This window comes from Piliocolobus tephrosceles, chromosome 4 (genome assembly GCF_002776525.5).
Source record: "Piliocolobus tephrosceles isolate RC106 chromosome 4, ASM277652v3, whole genome shotgun sequence".
Classification (NCBI taxonomy): Eukaryota; Metazoa; Chordata; class Mammalia; order Primates; family Cercopithecidae; genus Piliocolobus; species Piliocolobus tephrosceles.
The window spans coordinates 67,735,985-67,759,599 of NC_045437.1; positions in this window are offsets into that span (position 1 = coordinate 67,735,985).

Below are 23,615 nucleotides of genomic sequence, written 5' to 3' on the forward strand. Positions count from 1 at the left end.
TTGAATAAAAGGACCTTAAAAGACTGTTGTTGCCGATTTAGCCATTAAAACTAAAATATACATATGTATATATATTTTAGTTTGACCATGAGTGTAGGAACGTAAACTTACTTCCTTTCAATTCCATCATGCTACTCCTGGCTTGTGGCTTCCCACTTGATTGAGGTATTTTTCTTCATTTTTATAGCACCTGAAAGACCGTTATGCATACCCTTTATTATTTATTCTTCTGAAATTTATCTAGCTGTGCTTTAAATTGAGAAGGACAACAGAAGAGCCCGAAGGAATAAACACTTTGGCTATTTGGCAAGAGTGGTGTATAATTGGCGAACTTTGATAATTCATTCTTTCAACAAATATTTATTGAGGACTTACTATGTACTAAGCAGTGCTCTAGGTATTGGCACAGAAGTGGTAAAGCAAATGACAGAAGTCCCTTTTTATTCTGTGAGCTTAGATTCTAGTAAGAATATGCAGGCAATAAACAAATACACAACAGAAATATGTAACATGTTAATAATGATGTTATGAAGAGAAATAAGCAGGGAAGCTATATAGGGAATATCATATTGAGAGTATGTAGTATAGAGAGGTCACCGCCTAAGTTCTTCACATAAACCGCTATCATAGATATATGGTGTGCTGTAATTATTTTAGCCTTATCTGACTCCTTTTTTAGACAAATTCTTTTCCCGGGAAACCTCCTGTGTCTTATTCATGCAGACACTTTCAGCACCAAGCCTAATTCCTAGTGCACAATGTTTCAGTAAAAGATTAATGAATCAGGGCCGGGCGCGGTGGCTCACCCCTGTAATCCCAGCACTTTGGAAGGCTGAAGCCGGTGGATCACGCGGTCAAGAAATTGTAGACTATCCTGGCTAACAAGGTGAAATCCCGTCTCTACTGAAAATACAAAAAAATTAGCCAGGCGTGGTGGCACGCACCTGTAGTCCCAGCTATTCGGGAGGCTGAGGCAGGAGAATCGCTTGAACCTGGGAGGTGGAGGTTGCAGTGAGCCGAGATCACATCACCGCACTCCAGTCTGGGCAACAGAGCGAGGCTCTGTCTCAAAAAAAAAAAAAAAAAAAAAAAAAAGAAACAAAGAAAGAAAAAAAAAAGATGAGTGAATCAGTAAAAGCCCTTAGTATCAATAACAAAAGTAATAGCTAACAGATGCTGACTGCTCACTGTGTGCTGTACATTGTGCTCATCTCATTTAATTCTCGCAACCTTATGAAAACATTTTCTATACATACTATTATTATTCTTATTTTACCAATGAGAAAACAGAGCTGCAGAGATGTGAACTAATTTAAATGAAATCATGTGGAACAGAAATTCAAACCCAGATTTTCTCTCTCCATATCCCCTGTTTTACAAATTTTTGCTACATAGAGCAGAAACCAATACCTTGTCAATAACCATACCCTAAAGATTTTATAAGGTACTAACAAATTATAATCTCTATAATATTAAAATAAGAATTTAGCCCAGGTAGAAGATAGAACAAGGCAAGTCAAAGTGTATCAAGCAAACAAATTTAATTCATTCACTTAAAATAGCATAATATTCAAATGATTGTTTCTAAATTATAGTTTTCATTATGGTGAATTTGAGAAGAGAACTGAGAATCAGGAGAGAAAGAATGACAGAACATTTACATTCTATATTAGAACTTGAAGTATGTGCTTTTTTCTAAGAAGTTATAAAGGTGGGGGATGGGAGACATCAGGCAGAAGTGACATTAGCAATTGATAAAATGTATAAATCCAAACAGGGATCAAGGAATCATCAGGGTCTTATTCATTGGTCAAGCAGCAATGGGGCTGATTTCAGTGATAATTCTACTACCCTGGCCAAGCTGCATGCAGGTTCTTAGGGGAAATAAAGAGAAGCGAGGGCAGTGATAAGCAAAAGCAGCAGGAGACAGATTACGCTATAGATGTGAATAGCATCTTGCCCACAGTTATCTTTGCTCATTGCTCCATTCTTCTATCCCAGAATCAAGCAAAGTGGTGGATTTATGAGGACCACTGTCTCAACCGTGACACTGAGAAAATGGTTGAATGGTATCTTTATACCCTAATTTTAAAATTAGAAACTTCGAGAAGTCTATGTGGGATAAAAGAACATTTGTTTAAGTATTCCATAATCACACACTTTGTACATGATTTTGCTTTTAAGATTAACATTGCTTTTTGTGAGAGACATTTAAGCTATTTTAGAGCCACATTCCTGCCACATTCTCTATATTTTAAATTAAATGTCTAGTGCTTCCATAGTAAAGAAAACTGAAATCTTGATGGAAACGACACAATTCATGGGACTCATGTAGGTACAAATCAGAATTTCTATTATAAATATTATATATATGTCATAACATTTTTAAATGTTTGCATTTCTTTATTTTAGGGACAAAGGTAAAATCTACTAAACTTTAAAGATAATCCATGGTCATATGTTATACTTACCTTTCCACGAGGATGATATGTGATTCAAAAGATGGATAGGTCTGTAATTAGGTGTTGGTTTGTTTTGTGTTTTTGAAATAATACTGTGATATTTTTAAAGCCATAAAGAAAAGACACTTGCAAAATATCAGATGAGAATTTATTGCAAGTTGCTTATTAACAAAGTGTTCCTAAAACACACTTGTAAGGGTTTGGGGGAAACAGGAGAGAAATGAGGGGATGCCAAGAAAGGACGCAGATCAGGACCAACCTCAGTCCCAGCCTGATCATGCTGTGAGCTCAGGAGTGTGAAATACGACTCAAGTTTGTTCCAACTCAGGAAAGAAAACTGTGGCTGCTGTGCTTTCTTGTACCACCAGCCATTGGTCTTTAAAGAGGTGATGATGCCTAAAGCCTCATATATCTCTTAGCTTCTGCATATGCAGTCAAAACTGGCCTCATAACCACTAACACAGTTCTCCAGACAAGGTTTCAGGTATGAGGCATTAGAAGCAATAAACACAAGGTGAATTAAGCAAAATAGGATACTAGAGTTCTGAACAAGACATCAACTATGTCTACTCTAACATGTCATGTAGGCAGTTACAAGCAAAGGGTCATTTACTATTTGCCTAGTCATCCTAATATTAATTTAAAATGTATACATTCTGGAATATTATGATACTTGTTTGAATTTTTAGAATGATGGCTTATTTTTTTGTAACAATACTACATGCTATGCAATAGAGACAGGTACAAATAAGAAGTAAAAAAGCATTGAATATCTCACTTCCCAAAGTGTAATCATTAATATTTTTGTATGTCAATAGATTGTTGGGTAGGTATAAATATATAAAAATGGGATCATAATATATGCTTTGAAAGGTGTCAGTTATCCTCAAAGCAAGCTATACATTCAGTAGAATTCTACTCAAAATCTCCACTGTTTTATTCCTAAAACTCAACACATTTATTTGAAAAGTATATGGAAGAGTATATGTCTGACAATATCTAAGACAATCCTGAAAAGTGTTGATAATGAAGGGTACCTGACATAGTAAAAATGAAAGTTATCTTATAAAGTTACAGTAATTAACATAATGTTACATTTATAAATAAATTGAAATATACCCTGGTGGGGCAGAATAAAGAGCTGACAGATATCCAAGTACATGTAAAATCTCAATGTATAGTAAAAGCATGTAACAAATTCATGTAAAATGTGGCTTACTTGAGTTTAGGTGGGTTAAAAATCTGTAAGTAATAAACACAACATAATATTATTAGAATAAAATAAGATTTAAGAAGAATTTCTTAGCTAAGTACTAATTTCACAAATCACTAAGACAAAGATCAATAAACGTGACTACATCAGAATTTTAAGTGTCTGGAAAAAATGCTTAAACAAAGGAAAAATATATATAATAGGTAAAGTATTAGCATCTAATTAATCTGAGACTACTTCACATCAATAAGAATAAGACAGAGAGCCAGATAAAAGTTAGACAAAGGATATAAACAGAATTCAAAAAGAAAAAGCCCAAATGGCCAAAATACTTAGAAAAAGATACATATTTTTGTTTTATATTTAAATTTCACTAAAGTTGTAAATAATTTTGAAATGATAGGGAAATGAAAACAACACATACACTCCAAAAATACAATTTCATCCCCATCCAATTGGCTAAACAAAAAAGACATGATTGTCAATATCAGGTGTTGGTTAAAAGGTGTTGACAAGGAAGTTCCTATAAATTTTAAAGACTAACCTGACATTAAGGTTGAAGTTACTTGTAGCCTGCAAATTGTCAATTGTATTTCCGTAGTTTGTCTCACAGTTATTTTGAACACAAGAACTTGGCCAAATGTAGTCACTGTAGCCTTATGTGTAATAACAAAAATTTGGAGCAACTCAAATGATCATAATCAGGAACATAAATTAACTCACTTATTAGAAACAATTTGAATGTCTACGATTTGCCAAACTCTGTAATAGACATTCATAAATCACTGATCTACATGCAAAAATTCACAACCTCAATAAAGATACTGTGTGGTACATTCGTAGACTATCATATTATAAAATATTTTTATGCATGAACTAGATTAATATGTAACAAAGTAATTAGAATTTTGAAAACAACGTTGAGTGAAAAAGTAAGTTACAGACTGTTACATATTATTTGAAATATTAAAGGAATATATAAAGGCAAATACAACCAATATAGCACCCTATTTGGTTTGCAGATATATTAATATTTAATAAATATATGGTATATTTTTGACAGATATATTTTATGAGAATAATAACGTTTTGAGAGACACAAGGGAAAGATACTGGTAAGGAGTGCATGGGGGATATCGATTTTATCCTCAAGATTTTATGTATTCAAAATGTGTCAAAGCAATTACAAAATAATGCTAATATTTACCTGATTTATTTGTTGATGTATTTGTATATTCTATACATTTGGCTACCATAAGAGACATATAAAATCGAGAGGGTCATATTCAGTCTCTGGGCTGGTAGAGTGGCTTGACACAGTGTCCAGAGTGTAAAGCTCCTTCTGTTTAACTTCTCTGCCATTCTCAGATGACATCTTGTGCCAAGATAAATACTTCAGTTTCCACATCGTATTTGAATTCCAACCAGCAGGAGGAAGAAAGAAAAACTGAGGGAACATTTATTCTTATTAAAACCACAACCTAGAAAAAACACACATCTTCTCTATTTGTATCTTATTTGCCAGAACTTAGGCTCATGATCACCCTAGCCATAAAAGATACTGGAAAATGTCTTTACTTGAGTGACCATGTGCCCAATCTAACAATTTTGTTATTATGCAAAAGACAGAGAACAATTATTGGAGGAAAACTACCAATTTCTGCCATAGATATTTGTAAATGATTAACTGCTGTTTTTTCATTTCTTTATGTGATTTTGCTATATAGAAAAGCATACTGTTTGAAAATAAGTACAGGTGGCATCCTCCCTTCCAGTCCTTATACGTATCTTCCCTTTACTGGTTTTATCAATTGGTTGTGACTCAATTACAACATTCAATAGGAGTAGCAGTGGGGAACAATTTGTCTTTCACTTTTCTTTCACAGCAACACATAAAATTTTAACCATTGGCTTCTTTTCAAAGATTGCTCAATCTATGTGGAGAATATAACTCAAAAAGATAGGTGCAGAGTATATGCAGAAGACCAGTTGATACGTTATTGCAGAACTCATGGCAAGAGACAGGGTTTGGTCCAGAGAGTGATTTGCAATGTCAATGGACAAAATTGCTTAGATTCCAAAAAAGAAAAAAAAAAAAAAAAATGATCAGGGAAGAAACAAGTGCTTGGATTCAAGATATATTTTGAAGATAGAATCAATAGTATTTGGTGGTAGATTATACTATAATATGCATATGACAAATATAAGGAGAATATAAGAATAACCAATGATTCTTTGGCTTGTGGCTTGAGCATTTGTGTAAGTTGTGATACCATTATTCAAGGTGGGAAGAACCTGGGAAGAATCAGAAAGTGGGGAGGGATGCAGGAATTAAGAATTGTGTTTTGACCTAGTTATTTAATACATTTGAGATAATTATTAGAAATTAAAATAGAGATGTCAAATCCACATTTGGAAAATGCAGTCTGGCATTTAGGGGCAAGATCTTGGTTAGTTACATAAATGTTCAGTTTTCAGTATATAGATGGTATTTAAAGTTATATACCTGGATATATGCATCACTAGAGTGAGCATAGAGACAAATAAAGAGTCAGAGGACTAAAATATGGGGGACCACAGAATGTAGAGGTCCAGATATAAACAAAAGACCCAATGTGTGAAAATAATACTCAGAACTATAGTCAGGAAGGAAAAACAACAATGGAGGCAGTACTCTGAAAGCTTCATCAGAAATGGCAAATACTGCTTAAAGCATAAAATAAAACAAAAACTGAGAGTAGACTTTTGGAATGGGCTTTACGGGGGTTTCCACAACCTTTGTAAGTACGTTTTCAGTAGAATAAAGGAAATGATAGCTTGACTAGATTCAGTGGAGGAGAAAAGAGAGAGGAGTTGAAAAATGGAGACAGAATAAATTTTGGATTAGAACGAAACAGAATCAAAGAGGATTATAGGAAGAAGGCAGAGGTTGGGGTTTTCTTTTTTTCTTTTTAATGACAGAGAGACTTTCAGTATGTTTCTATCATGACAGGAGTGATCCAGCACAGAAAAATTGATAGGGTAGCTGAGAAAACAGACAAGACTAAAGTAATAATCTTCTAACAATAAGCAGGAATCAAAATCAATAGTTATGGAAGGCTTGGCTTTAGAGAAGGGCAGGACAGTTTCTTTTCTTGCAGCAAGAAAGGCATGATACATGAGCACCAGTACAGATTGATAGATTTGGAGGTGAGAAAATTATGACTTTCTCATCTACTTGTCTTGGTTTTTCCAGGCAAATGAGGTCCTCAGCTAAAAGGGAAGAGAAGAAGAATGCTGAGGTGTGAGAAGATAGGGGAAAGTATAAAATACCCACCAAAGACTAAGGGAGGGTGAATTGAATGTGGAAATGTGGAAGGATTACTGGACAGCCCTGGGGAATCACTTGGGTTTATGGTCATAAATATAAAAAAAAAAAAAAGACAATGGATGGTGAAAGTTTTCCTTGGGTAGTTTCTGCTACTCTCATACAGGTATAGAGCCGACTGAGTAAGAATTAATCAGGAATGAATTATTTTGATAATCAATCAGAAGTAGAGAGGGTCAAAGAAGTAAGCGATGTATGCAAGAGAAAAATTATTTGCAGGAGACAATGTCATGTGTCCCTGACAAGATTTTCTCTTTTTTATCCCTAAAGGTGATCTTTGCCTTTTCATTTTTAGTAATCAATTCCTTGCTTTTCTTTAGAGTGGTATCAGCCCTGTACTCTTCAACAGGATGATTTAGTTTTGCCTGTTTCTGACATTTCTATAAAAAGGATTATATGCTATTTTTTCTTTCCTTAAACTAGCATTAAGTTTTGTTTTTTAATTTTATTATTATTATTATTATCATTATTATTTTGAGATGGAATCTCGCTCTGTCACCCAGGCTGGAGTACAGAGGTGCGATCTCGGCTCACTGCAACCTCTGCCTCCCAGGTTCAAGCGATTCTCCTGCCTCAGCCTCCTGAGTGGCTGGGATTACAGGCACCCACCACCACGCCCTGCTAATTTTTTGTATTTTTAGTAAAGACAGGGTGTCACAATGTTGGTCAGGCTGGTATTGCATTCCTGACCTCATGGTCCACCCGCCTTGGCCTCCCAAAGTGTTGGGATTACAGGCATGAGCCACCATGCCCGGCCTAAACTATGGTTTTAAAAATATTCTTGTTTCCAATAGCTATACTTTATTTATTACCATTGCCATGTAGTAGTGTGCAACTAAATGAAAATAACACAATGCATTCTTATACTGATTGATATTTTTAAAACATAACTATTTCTAATTTTTCAACAATAATAGAACAGAGTCTACCTACAAAAATTTCATAGCCTTCCAATAAAAGCTCAAAGAACATCACTAGTCCCATAAAAATATAAATACACTCAGAATATTCTATATGTTAGAAGTATAAAAGAATACTTACATATGTGCTATTTCTTCTTTCACACCATTGACTGTTTCTAATGATAATAGTATTTGCTTTCCAGATACATTTGAAATGACTAGAAAAGAATTTCTGGATACAGTAAGTTGTTTCAGTTAAGTCTCACATCGAAGACCTCACATTGTAAGAAATTAGGTCAATGTTTTTAATAGTGTCTGATTGGAAACAATTGACCAAAATTCCCAATGTAATAAGACGATGATAAAGGTAACTGAAAGGCAGAACAAACTTCTGCCTGATTGCTTGGCACTTTATTTGTGTGAATTCAAATATAGCACTGATTCCATTTCTTCCCAAAATAAGTGCATTGATTCCATTTCTTCCCAAAATAAGTGCATTGATTCCATTTCTTCCCAAAATAAGTGCATTTAGTGACAATAAAACTAACGCTACAAGTACATTGCTGGGAAGCACTTGCCTCCTCAGCCAAAATTTTTCTTCTTGAAACTTTCCAGAATGGAGAGATGTAATTTGCAAGTGAAAGCCATGTTATAAACCTAGAAAATTAAATATTATTCACTTTCTAGGAAACACAATGTCCCCTTTTACCAGCATGCTTTTTCCTTTAAATTCTGGAAAAATATATATGGGGACAGTAGGTGCCCTGAAAATTCAGTAGACTTCTTAGGTTGTTATTTTTATTAGCTTTTTTATTAGTTAGTGGCTGAATTTGGAATTGAGGAGGAGAGTCAAAATTCAAATACATCAGTAGCGTCTGCATACCTGAATCATATAGAATGCCTATATTTACTACTAACCGATAGAATAATGACAAAATTATTAAGAGTATAATAATTATAGATTATATTGTAAGATGCTGCCAGGTAGCAGCAATGTGTAATACATGATAAATGTGTCACATACATGATACAATTTAAGCATCATACAAAATTGGGGGTTGATTTTATCATCCCTAATTAATACAGATTTGGAAATGGAGGCTTATGTAGAGTAGCCAGGGCCCAGTAATATTCCAAGGCAGACATAAAGACTCCAAGCTCGTGTTTTTGGCCATATCCTACACTGCTTTTCTGTGCTCTATGATCTAGTGACTTTATACCCTGTCTCCAGGACACACAAAGTTACTCACACCTTTGGCATATCCAAATGCTGTTCTCACTTCTTCACAGATGCTTTGGACAGGCTTCTTCCTGACCAGGCTTCAATGCTCACCAGGTCTCACTTCTTCCATAATCTGCCAAAACTAATCTAGCAAATATGATGTCTGCCTTCTCCTTCCCCCTCAGCACTTAGTCAGAAGTTTACCACAGAGCTCAGCTCTCCGATTCTTGTACCTGTGCTAATTCTTTCCTCCCAGCTGGACAATAATGCACTCGACAAAGAAGATGTTTATTGCTCATCACCCTTTACAGCCCTGGGCATAACACTGCCTATTTAAAATACATTCATCAATTATTAATTATGTTCCAATTTTCAGGCTATACACTTTGACTGTCTAGGCTATACACTTTGACAGTCTACAGCTTGTTGACACATGATACCTATCACAGGAGTTTAGAATCTACTAAAGGAAACTTATATAACTTACGTAAGTTAAATAAATGCCAAGTGGGACACTTTATGATCTGAGATCCCTTCATACATGTGCATCACACCCTCTGATCTCATACAAACCCTGTGAGGAAGGAGACTTTGCAAAGGAGGAAGGTGAAGCCCAGAGCCCAAAGTCACTGGAACAGTACATAATAGTGTGAGAACTAGAGACTAGGTCCTCTGGCTTTGGGCCCAAGACTTTCAGCTAAAACTGGACACCTGATCAAGAGCCTACAATCTGAGAATGGAGCACTCATTTGTTGAACAATTAACTGCCAGACACAAAGTTACTGGACATACAGTGGTTGTTTTAGCTCGCACTCTCCCAAAAGGAGATCCTGAGACAAGGAATTGGTTGTAGGTAATTTATTTAGAAGGTGACCGTAGGAAGCCCAAGTGAAAAAGTACAGAAAGTGAGACGGGAAACATTAGAATATCTATAAGGGGGCAACTGGGGCTCAATTCTGTTGGAGACATGCTGAGGAACCCTTGAAGCTTGGAGATGGTGGGTAGCGGGGGGGAACATATGAACATCACCTCTTATCTGCCATGGGAGAAGGATTGCTGAAGGGGAGGAAGTATCATCTGCCAGCTGTTTTTAGTTGCTGTCTGGCAGGGAGATAGAGAAAAACAGGCACTTGAAGTGGGAAGATGCCCGCCTTCCAGGAAACTCTGCACAACTGTAGATGAACTCAGAGGTGGGCAGAGGAGATATAAGGCAGGCCATCAGGAATATCTGCTATGGTGATGAATAACACCAACGTGTTTAAACATGAGCTTTGCCGTTTTGAAACTGATACACTCAAATAAGAGGTTTACAGCAAAATGTAGTGGGGGCTCAGGGAAGACAGAGTAATCCAGATGTTGTGTAGTGTTGAAGCAGGGCATGAATTTACCATCCTCCACCGTCACTGTCAGGCGCAGCACATGCAGACACACTGTTTTATAATACCTCTATGTATAATTTAAATGTTTCATGTTTGTATAACACACATTTGCTTCAGCACCCAAGTATTAATGATTCCAGAAGAGGTAAATGTGCTGGCCCACTTTGAGAAGCAACAGTTTATGCTCTGTACATCCACATTTTTGGCCACAAACACTATCAACTTAAAAATCACTCATACAAACATCAATACCAGAGAGAGTTTGCAAGTAAGTGTGACATGAATGTTGGACTGGCTATGAAACGATCTTGGCAAACAGTCATTTTTCTCTTGTAGGGAAGTTACTGGCCGTGTATCTTAGTCTTTGGGAAGTGTGGTGAAGGTTGAAATGGAGATGCACTGGCCAGATTTCTCTTCAAGAAAGGACTTGCAAAGCATCACCGTGTATGTAACTGGTGGACAACTCCCAGCTGTCAGCTCTTTCAAGAGGAGCAGGCAGGTTGTTTCTGCTATTGAGAGCCACCTTGTTTGGGATCAAGCTCCTATCAAGATAGCCTGCATCAGGTGACTAAGCAAAGTGGGGAGGAGTGGTGTGTGAAGGCGTAGTCAATTCAGTCCCCATGGGAAAACACTGACAGGCAAAACTCAGTCCAGGCTACTGAATTTGTTGAGCCTGAGAGCAGTTTGACTTCTTCTGCCCCAGATTGGTTTGTTTGTTTGTTTGTTTGTTTATATGTTTTGAGAGGGAGTCTCACTCTGTCGCCCAGGCTGGAGTGCAGTGGCATGATCTCGGCTCACTGCAACCTCTGCCGCCCAGGTTCAAGCAATTCTCCTGCCTCAGCCTTCTGAATAGCTAGGGTTACAGGCATCTGCCACCACGTCCAGCTAATTTTTGTAGGTTTTAGTAGAGACAGCGTTTCACTATCTTGGTGAGGCTGGTCTCGAACTCTTGACCTCGTGAATTCACCTGCCTTGGTCTCCCAAAGTGCTGGGATTACAGGCATGAACTACAGCACCTGGCCCCCAGATTGTTTTTATCCCTCTCCTTCCATAGTTGTTAATTTCTAATAAATATCTTGTGTCCCAAACTTCATACCAGCATCTGCTCTAGAGGATACAAACTATAAAAGGAAATGTGGGGCTAATTGTGTGCAATTTAATATTTTTTAAAAAACAAAATCAGACCAGGCGCGGTGGCTCACACCTATAATTCCAGCATTTTGGGAGGCCAAGGTGGGTGGATCAAGAGGTCAGGAAATCGAGACCATCCTGGCTAATAAGGTGAAACCCTGTCTCTACTAAAAATACAAAAAATTAGCCAGGCGTGGTGGCATGTCCCTGTAGTCCCAGCTACCCAGAGGCTGAGGCAGGTGAATCACTTGAACCCGGGAGGTGGAGGTTGCAGTGAGCTGAGATTGCACCACTGCACTGCACTCCAGCCTGGGCAACAGAGGTAGACTCTGTCTCAAAAAAAAAAAAAAAAAAAGAAAAAGAAAAAAGAAAAGAAAAAATCAAACGACTCATAGAATATCATAGCTATAAGGAACTTAGGAAGTAATCCTAACCCATTGTTCTCATTTAACACAAAACAAAAACGATCTGAAGAGTTCAAGTGAGCTGTCCTAAGTGACAGAAACTTTAAGTTGAATTAGTGTTCCATCTCAAGTAGATCAATAATTCAAATATTTTAATTCCTAAATATGGGTTTTGATGTACACATAGTTTGAAGGAAGGTGAATGACAACCAAAAAAATAGCGTTTAATTGTAGAAACCCTTGAATTTCTGAGTAATGTACTTATTGTATTGTATTATTTGCAGGTATTGAAACTGGGGCTTAGAGAAGTTAAGTGTTGTTTTGTACTTCACACAGCTAATACATGGTAATGCCAGGGGTTTATTTCAGTCTTTCAAAAACTAGATGAGAGTTCTTTTATTGTAGCATCCTGTTACCTTAAAAGAGTGTGGTGGTCTATCAGACATAAGTTAGAAAAAATATTGACTATGAACCTTATATGTGGTAGTATTCTTTGGAATAGAATTTTAACTGAGTGTTCTATAGAATAATTTTCTCAGTATATGATCCATATGAACCACCTGCATCAAGATCCCTGGAAATGGGTTTGGTAAGCCAAATTGTTACCAAATGCCCTAGGGTGATTTTACTGCACACACTTAAGTTGGGAAGCTATTGTAGAAATCAATTTATTTAGTGTTCTTAAGAGTAAAATCAATTGATATGATGGATTATAGACACATTAATATAGGCAAAGCAAAACTGCTTTAGTGAGTATGAGTATCTTAATGAAGTTACTAAAATGTTTGCATAGAATAGAGGGAAAAATTGGGGGGACTAATGTATTAATGTATTCATAATTGCAGCAACAAGTCCACATCCTCTCATTTCCACTTCAGTGCATGCTGACCTGAATTCCAACTGCCAATAACTGATGAGTGTGATACATCACGCAGGTTACCTTAGATAACTTTAAGACATGCTTCACACGCCAGCCCACACACAGACTTTTTCCAGCTCACCAAAGTGGTGGCTAGTTTCATAACCCAAACTGTATTGTCCCTGTTCCTTTCACCCTCAGTTCTACAATTTCTCTAACTCCCAAACAAACTACTTGCAGAACTTCTCTTAAAATATCCAAGACATAAACATCTATATAAATGGAATCCATAGACAACATAGAAGTTTAATTTAATTTGTAAAAATGCCTCTTACATTTTACATGTATATGCTGTAGTATTTTCTATTAATTTCTTTCTAATCAGTCATCTGGAGACAGACAGAGATCAGTTATCTTCTCTCTGTGTAAAGCAATGTCTTTAATCAACTACTTTTTTTGAGCAAATTTCCTTCCCCATGTTGAAAAACTTTTTAAAAAATTTATAGATATTTTGTTAAACTCCCATTTTATTGTTATTTGATAAGGAGTCATGTCATGAATGTCCATGCTTCTAGTTCACTTTGATATCTGGGAAGAAACTCAATATATCTGACTCTATAGACCCATCAAAACAAAACATTGAAGTGAAATGGATTTTTTAATCAGATTACTTAGATAATTTGATAGTAAAATAATTGAATTCCAGGAAAGATTCAAAAAATATGAATATGAATTGTCTCCTATATTTCCAAACCTGTTCCTCATGTACATGTCAAAAATGCAAACATATCAAATAGATACTCCCATTCACATGAAACATACACACACACACACAGAATGACAAAGGGTCATTTCCTGGAAATATAAAAAAATAGCATTTTATGGCTGATTAATCCTAAGTTTAGATGATTTGTATGGGCTTTGAATTTGAACTGCAGTATAACAATGTAGTGCAAAATACATGTTGGATTCAATTTGGAAATTCCTTGTCTTGCTAATTAGCAGTAAGATTTAAAATTCCTGTTTAAAAATCGGGCTTTGTAAATGCCTAAGCCTCAATTGTATATGCAAATTCCACACATTTTTATACTGCTTGGAATAACTGCATATGCAAACAGGTAATTTGACAGTTAATGATTCATTTGCACGTGCAAACTCACAATTTAAACATACAGATGCCAATTGGTGCATGTCAATAATATTCCATGTGGACCCTATTTGCCAGGTTTCTTTTTTCTCTTCCTAAAGAAACTGACCCTTTAAATAGTTTTCCTTTTTTCACTTTCAGTACAGAAAATGTATTCATATTTAGGAAGGAAAAATATTTAAAAATTTTAAATATGTTTGAAAAAATACTCCTTTTTGCCTATTTGATATTCACAAAAGCAAAGTTGAGTCATTTGACCCCAATTTATAGGATATACTGTATATATTCATGCAGTGCCTCTATATGTTTGATTAGAAATATACAATCATGACACAGCTGACTTTGTGTTTATCATCTTAACACTTTTCAACCTGAAATAGCATAAAAGCTTTTTTCTTCAAAAGACCAATATTTAAAGGGTGTTGATTTATGTAAATCAATAATTTATCAACTTGCTGTCTTTCCTTGCTGCTAGCCAGATGCTTCTCGCTTTGCTCGGCCAGACAATGTCAGCTGCAACACATAATGGCCTCTGCTTCATGTAGAAATAAGAACATAAATATTTTAAAAATCCTGCTACAGGAAGTAAGGAGGGTTGGGGTGGGGGTGAGAGATTTTACTGGTTTACTGTGAGAGTGGAACAAGTCTACATATTTTATGGGTTGGTTTTATCAGAAGTGGAGGCAGGGACGTCTCTTAGCCTGATTTTTATCTCCTAACAAGGCTGACAGACCAAAGTCTTTTCATAGCAATTTGTTGAAGACATCTGGTGAAGCTTTCTAGGGGATGAACACACTGCAGAGTGTTCCTCTGGTATCAGTTGGCATGGCAACCAGTAAAAGACTATTCAACATCAGTAGGTTTCAAAAAGGTTGAGGCCTAGTTGAAAATCCATTTGGGCTCCTACCTGCAAAATTCTTTTGAAAATGCACTAAATCTTTTCTTAGGGCTCTAGAGACTGAACCAATATGTACAACTGTGGCACCTTCAATCTTAAATAATTTTCAAAACATGGGATTAATGATTCCAGTCACTGGAGGTATTACAGAAGATAGGGAATTACTGGCACTGTGTTGGAGAGGATATTAGTAGCAACACGGTTGTTGTTTCTCTTTGTGTCTTATCATACAGGAAACAAAGTGTTACTTTCAAATTTCTATAAATTTTAAGTTAATAGGAACAAATGAGTGAAAGAAAATCTTTACAGGCGTTTAAAAAATTATATATTTGTCCCAAAGAACTAAATATGATTTTCAATGCTGAAAGTAAATAATTTATTTTAAAATATTTGTGTTACTATAAAGAGTCTTTTCAAAAGATTGCTACTATTCTATGCTAGAATATTCTAGTTCCAGGACATTTTTTATAATGTTATTATCTGTTTAAGCATTATGTTTTGCTATCAATTAAGTTATAACTCTTTGAAAGATAAACACTAAAAGGGCACTATAAATTGTGACATGAACAGCATTTTTATAAGCTATAAAGTTATAATATAACTTTAACTAAAATGAAAAGTTCCTGTGATATTTCATGCAAATAGATGTTGCATTGCTTTGCTGATTTACATCTAGGATCCTAAAATGAAAAGACAAAAGAAGGAAATAACTTTCTAAAAACATTCTAAAAATTTGTAACATGAGAAAAATATATAACAGCACATGACATCTTTGCCCTGATCATGAGTTAGGATGTAAATATTTCATTATAGCAAAATATTCCATTCAAAAGAGGTTAGTCAAGCAAAGTTAAAAATTTGCTTAAAATTTAAATGATGATGTTATTCTTGAGTGATTTCACTGGCTCATGAAACTTGTGTAATGGAGTCCAGCAATTACATCGTCAGCATCCCCGCAATATTTAGAGCCAATTTGTATCAGTATCATACTCCACTAGTGCTGTTATCCCCCTCACCTCAGAGGCATGTGAGAGTGAATGAGATGGCACAAGATGTCTGTGAGCTGCTTCAAATCATGCCACGAGGTATATCCAAACAGGAATTTATTTGTATTATGGATGAGTAATTGTGGTTACACTTTATTACATTCTATTGCCTCAGAGGTCATAACAATATTGGCAAGTGATGATTCGGCCTACTACAAGTGCCAGGAAACCAAATGATTTGGGTGCTTTTCCTGGTCCTAACACTGATCTGAACAATGGGGAGGGAGGCTTTGCCTTCTTGCAGCCTCTTAAATTCTTTCTCAGGAGAATGAGGACAGAAAGTAGCCCTTGCTGTTCCCACAGAATTGTGGTAAAGAGGGTAATTTTGCATGATAGGGTTTTGAAAATTATAGAGTTTTGAATTATAAACCATTTTTGTTGCTGATAAAGTAAGGAATGAATTGAACTGAAAATATTCAACATAATCAAATAATAACATTAAAGTTTGAGGACATTTAGAAATTCAGTATTTTTGTAGCTTCCCAGGAAGCACTAAAGAGAAACTTTTCTTCTTGAGTCTGGAAGTTGCAACTTGCTCTTGCTTTCTTTCATTCTCTCATTTCCTTGAAAATGGACCAGGGACTACTGGCTCTTTTTCTGTGACCATGAAGCAGCTAGAAAGGAAGACCTCTTTGCTCACTCTCCAAGTTACATGGATGTGAAGCTCCTTCTTTTATGGCATACTAGGGCACAATGTTAACACACTGCTTAATAATTGCAACAATTTATAAAGCATTTATGAAATGCCAGGCACTATGCAGGAGCTCAACACATATTATTTCATTTATTCATCGTGACATCCCCAAAATATATTATTATGCCTTTTTTACAGATGAAAAAACTGAGGCTGAGACAGGTTAAGCAGTCTCATTATGAAAAGCCTTAAATCTAGTTCTCTCTTTCCCCAAAGGTGCACTTATTTGGACAAATCAGAAAGACCAGAGAAAGGATTTTTTTTTTTTTTTTTCACACTTACTCAAATTAAAAAGTAAACACATCTATGGATAAGTGAATAATTTACAGGTGAAAGTTGTAAAAAGGAATCTATTCTGACTTACTGCTCTTCTGACTACCTACGCAAAGCAAGTCTTAAAAGCTCCCAGAACTTTAGACTCCTCTTCAGGCATTTATAGATGATGGGTCATTGCTGCTAGAAAGAGTACAAAACTCTCCAATCAGCCTTACATGGCTATGTGGAGATCAGTCTGCCCCTTCACCTTTCACAGTGAGTACTCAGAGCAACAAATACTGACAATAAATGACAGACAAAGCTTCTATTCCCCTGTTCTGTTCCATTTCTCATTTGTCAACCCTTGGTAAATGCCACATACCCCAACCCTAGAAGACGTATTTGTGTCTAAACTTTTGACACAGGACCTTAAGGTCAGTGGATTGAAGGACAAAGAATGGGAAGAAATAGACAATCAGTATGACTAAGAACTTAATGTAAAGGGACAAAAATTAATTTTTAATTACAACATTTATTGAATACATGGCCCCAGGTAATTGACAGTTGAACTTTGTGTCTTGTTAAACTTGTGTCAGTCCTTGCTACAAGGATTGAGCCTTTCACCAAAATAGAAAAGTTCCATAAGCCAAGAGACTTCAGCTAAACATTTTAAAAAATTAATTTCCAGAATGCTGCAAAGCCACAGGTGTAGCTCACCAGTGAACATTTGGGTGGGAGAGAAATGTATTACACAGCCTAATATCTACTAAGTCACACGCTGAGACATAAGATGTGTTGTTCCATCATGGCTTCAACCACCATATGCACAGAATTACCCAGTACTCCAAACCAGAGCTGAAAATGTATCTTGCAACCAAACATGCTGCACTCCTCCCAGCATAGTCTCATTCTGGAAAATAACATGATCTACTTCAATATTTAGCAATTTACTACCCGTATAGCCCATTTTGCTAAAAAATGGAGGGGAGAAAACAGTATCAGCATGCATCAAAAGCACACCAATAGATCAATAGATCAACTATAAAAAGGTAGAATATTGTATTATAATAGTTTCAGCAGGAATCAGGTATCCACGCGAAGCTAATTGATGACAAGGGTCACATAACAATATGGCAATTTCCTAGGTTGCCATGTGAAAAGGTATGCATTATCCAGTTTGAGAGATATCAGGGAGACTGGGGGATGGGCACATAATCACATGAATGCCCACCAGATACGTGAAAATACAGAAACAGCATGTATAGTGCTTATGATGTGCATAAGGACAGCACATAAGCTTTGGGGGTCTTGAACTTTTTCCTGGAGAAGTCATCGTCTGACATAGAGATTCAAGAATGGGTAACTTTTACCCAGGGAAGTGGGAAGCACAACCAAGAGGGGCCAGTGTTTCACAAACATGAAAGATGATATGGTAGTGAGACAGCTTGCTCTTGTGGGAACAAAACCGTTTTATTGTGAATTTGATGAGATTTTATCATTTCTGAAACAGGCAAAGGTATGTGCTAAAATAAATATTCAAAGAAATATTCTTAGATAATTCTTCATATTGGACTTAATGGAACTATAACAATGAACTCAAGTGGTTGATCTGCAATGAAAATAGAATTGCAGGATAAAGCTTTACAAAGAGAAGCAGTATGCGATGGAAAAAAGAGCAAACACTCGGCTGCACTATAGCACCCACTATACTAAGAACTAGCTGTGAGATTCTGGGCAACTCGGTTGATGGTCCTAAGATTTAGTTTCCTTATTTATAGAAGTATCTCCCAGATCCTACCCATCTCTCTCAATTTCTACATCATTGGTGGTGGTGTTGATGTTTTTATTGAATGGAGCTCTTTTGCACAAAATCGGGGCAATGCTCCATTTGCTTTTCAATTAATTATTTCTCATCTAAGTAAATAATCATCATTTTAAATTAGATTATTTCTAACTTTGAAATAACTCTAATGAAGTAATTTCCTGCTTTAGTGACATTTTTATCTATATTTATAAAAGAAGCTGGGCACCTGAGAATAACTCATTTTCTACTTATTCCTTAAGTTCAAAATTTGATATATTTGACATATTTGTTCTCAAATATACACAGATTAATTTCCTCTGCCAGTGAAATTACACATACACACACACTAATTGATTAGAAATCTCAATGTTTCTGTCATTAAAATTAGGGAAGACCATAGTGACCAGAATTTGAAGTTAGATCCTGGATGGACATGAAAATCTAACATCAGGCCAGGCGTGATGGCTCATCTGTAATCCCAGCACTCTGGGAGGCTGAGGCAGGTGGATCATCTGAGATCAGGAGTTCGAGACTAGCTTGGCCAACATGATGAAACCCTCATCTCTACTAAAAATACAAAAAAAAAAAAAAAAAAAAATTAGCCGGGCCTGGCACATGCCTGTAGTCCCAGCTACTTGGGAGGTTGAGACAGGAGAATCGCTTGAACCTGGGAGGCATAGGTTACAGTCAGCTGAGATCATACCACTGCATTCCAGCCCCAGTGACAGAGCAAGACTCTGTCTCAAAAAAAAAAAAAAAAAAAAAAAGGAAAAAGAAAAAAATCTAACATCAAAGAATACATCAGTTTCACACTATTATAAACTAGGAACCACTGTTAACTTGTTTAGAAATTCATTAAAACTAGAGACCCAGGATTTTGCCACTATGTCGAATGTCTTAAATTTCAGTTAATAGTATCAAGATTGGGTTTCAAAATATAGTTCTTTGGTTCATTGCTAATTTATCATTTGAGTTTGATTCTTTATATAATCATATTTAAACCCAAAGAATACCTAAGAAAAAATTCACAAGCTTTTACCTGCTTCAACCGACAAACATTTATTAAGTATCAATTATATTATTATTGTTCCAACTGCTGGGGATATAAAATAAATAAAGTTATGGAGTCTCCTCCTCCCAGAGGTAATACACAGGGCTGTATGGAGGTGGGGCAACTACTGACTGCCTCCCATCCAGTGCAGCACAATGTCCTGAGTGCTAAGACAGCATGAAATAGGAAGTGATCTGTTCTGTCTGGGAGGTCAGGGAAAGGTTACACAGAGGAAATGATATTTGAGCTGCAATTTAAAGGATGGATGGGTCTTAGTTGGATAAAAAAGGGCTGGGGGAAGAGAATTCCAGGGAGAGGGAAAAGCGACCCACTTAAGAGCGTAAGCCTTTTTTGAAAGAAATATGAAATCATCTGAAGATTATTCTAGAGAATAAGTTTAGGAAGATAGTGACTTTATTGTTAAAAACATTGGATCCCACATATGGAATTTGAGATTTTATTCTCTAGAAAATGAGAAGAGTGGGTCAAAGGAGCTAGCCAGTCAACAATGGCCTTGAGTGATTCTACAGAAGAAGATTTGAACTGAGAGTTTCTCCCTGACCTTCAAATTTGAAGTCATCATCTGGAGAATAGGGATATAGGACGAGACTATGGGAAAAACACTAAAATAAACCTTCAGGAACAGGGCTAGTTTGCTTTTATTCCTTTTGTTTGTTTGTTTGTTTTGAGAGGGAGTTTCACTCTTATTTCCCAGGCTGGAGAGCAATGATGCAATCTCGGCTCACTGCAACCTCCACCTCCTGGGTTCAAGTGATTCTCCTGCCTCAGCCTCTCATGTAGCTGGGATTACAGGCATGCACCACCACACCCAGCTAATTTTGTGTTTTTAGTAGAGACGGGGTTTCTCCCTGTTGGTCTCAAACTCCTGACCTCAAGTGATCTGCCCACCTCGGCCTCCCAAAGTTCTGGGATTACAGGTATGAGCACTGTGCCTGGCCTATTACTCTTATTCCATAGATGTTTACTGAACACTGTACTGTTTATTTGGGAAAAACAAGACTTAAAAATTGTTGTGCCTCCACCCTTAAAGAAATATCCCAATAGTGAGGAAGAAGGTAGAGTAGAGGCAGCATCTGCCAAGGCAGTACAGGGTATTATGGGAAGTATATCTGCCTTTGGCTCACTGGAGAAGTATTTTTCAGAAAAGACAATCAGAGAACTAAACCTGAATTGATGAGAAAAAAAAAAAAACACTTAAAATCTGTGTGGTCCTGAGCCACATTTAATTTCTCTGGGTCTCAATTTCCTCATTTGAAAAGAGTGAATGTTAGGTTAGATCAGTGGTTCTCAACCTTGGCTACACATTAGAATTACCTGGGGAGATTTTAAAACTACCAATGCCTGGTACCTACTTCAGATCAGTATGAAATCAGTTTCTTTGGGGGTGGACCAGGCTTTGGTAGTTATTTAGGGCTCCCCAGGTGATTCTTATGTGCAGCCAGAATTGAAGATAGCTGAATGAGATGATCGCTGAGGTCATTCTCATTTGTGAAATAAGATGTTCAAGACTGGCTTAAGTAGAAACGACAGAACGCGGATAATCTGTTCAACAATGTCTTCCACATTGTTAGCACTTCCCATTCCTGTACCTCAATTCTACAGCTCTCCTGCTCCTCAGGAAGCACCAGAAAGAAGTTTACTTATGCCCTGGAAATGCCCAGTACTAAAGTATTTTTTCTCATCTTCAATCCAAAATATGCCTGTCTCACAACCAATTCTCTCAGAGAGTGGTCTCTGCTGAGTTTTCTTTTTTGATTATTTTTTAACAAGTCTTTCTCAATTTACCTTTTACCATTTCCTGCCTTTATAATGTTTAATTTTAGGCAAACAGCTCTCTTACTTGGTCTCCTAATTGCTCCTTCCTATCTCTGAGCTTTCTTGCTTGTAAAATTATGCATGCACTTTGTCCCCTTCTAACATCTTAAGCTGTATCTAAATATTATCCAATTTTTCCAAACCCAGTTCACCTCTTACTGTTTTTCCAAAATCTATCCAGATTTCACTTTCCTAAATTTATGTCACTATTCTCCAAGCTATAATTAATATCTGTATAACTCATTTATTTTATAATAAATGATTCTCTTCCATGTGTAATTTTTTATTCTTGTGGATAACACATATATATTACTTGAATTGTCTTTCTGTGATTACTTTACTTGGGCAGAACTAAAAATAGGAAGAAAAATTAAACAACAAAATAAACAAAAAAATAGGAAATTTAATTTAAAAGGTAGAGTGGATACAAAAATTTTTAAGTTGCAAGGAGCTATAGAAATGTAATTGATTTACCTCTTCCTTCCTTCATTCATTCATTCGTTATATATTTGTAAATGCCTTAGCATGTGCTGGTACTATTTTAGATGCTGTAGATTTGGAGTGAAATCCCTGGGAACATGAATTTTTGCATTCTATCAGAGAGACCAAACACTACGTAACTAAATAAAATATGCCATGTCATAATAAACTTAATGAAAACCAAGAAAATGAACCAATGAAAAGCTGCATGAGGTCCTAGATAAGGATGAAAGGAAGTTGCCTTCTCAGGGAGGGTAGATGGAGAAGTTTTCTTTGAGTCATGTGGATATCCTGATTGATTTGTTGCAATATTTGGATAGGCTTAGACTACTAGTTCATGTAGCCAGTTTTCCCATTCTGAGAAATAGTAAGAATATCTCATTCTTTTTCAGAGAAAAGCTAAATTGTCTTATGATTACAGCAGAGTACCAAGAAATCAGAGTAAGTATTGTACTGGCCTTCAAACAGAACATTACCATTCCTTATCAGATATCTGTAGCTTTCCCCAACCTGTGCAGAGAACAAATGCTTTTACATTTGATTAGTATTGTGTTATGGGTATTAAATTTATTTTTGAAAGATAAGTAGATTTAATGGCTTGAAATTTCTGGTGGTTTTTGTACACACACAAATATATACCTTGAATTTATTAGCATTGAAAAAAATTTCTTGGTGACAATCTCCCACAAATATTTTATAAAAATTACAATAATTCATAAAGTTATTACATAAAATAAAAATTTTATTCAAGTTGAATAAAACGTCAAACAAAATGAAAACACCTTATTGCAGGTGTAATGGAATAAAAATTCCACAATAAAATAGAGCAATTCAATTACTTGTTCTTATTTGTTGATGATATCCAGCAGTGTCAGACACTATAATTGAGTTGAAAATGTAAAGTAAAAAGTTCTGTAAGTTCCTTCCACACACTGGAGCATAGTATGGTTTAAATTTGATGGAAAACCACAAACCAGTTCTCATAAAATCAAACCTGGTTCACCATTTCTGCTGCTGACAGGAAATGTCATTGCTAGGAAATAAGGCAGTTAGCTGCCATCTCCAAAGTATCAGCACCTCAGAGACAGACGAGGAGAAGGGGCTCATGTGTAAACAAAAGTGACCTGTGCCCTGGATGAATATGTGTGACTTCCCGGAGCTTGTTTGTGTCATTTTTGGCTAGAAGGGAATTGAAAGACTCTTAGGGGAAAGTATTCTGCTCCTAAAGACTGTGTAACAGATTATTAGAAAATAAGCAGTAATAGGGGAAAAAATTATAAAGGAAGGAAAAACAGTTAAGGGGGTATGCTGTTTGAGTTCTGGGGTGATAGTTTTCAAATTTATGGGCAGTTAAAGAGTAAGCATGAGACATTTTTGTACAGTTTGCAATATTGAAATACATTTGGAAAAAAGTGTGTATGATATGCAAATAAACATTTACATACTATATATGAAACACTTAAAA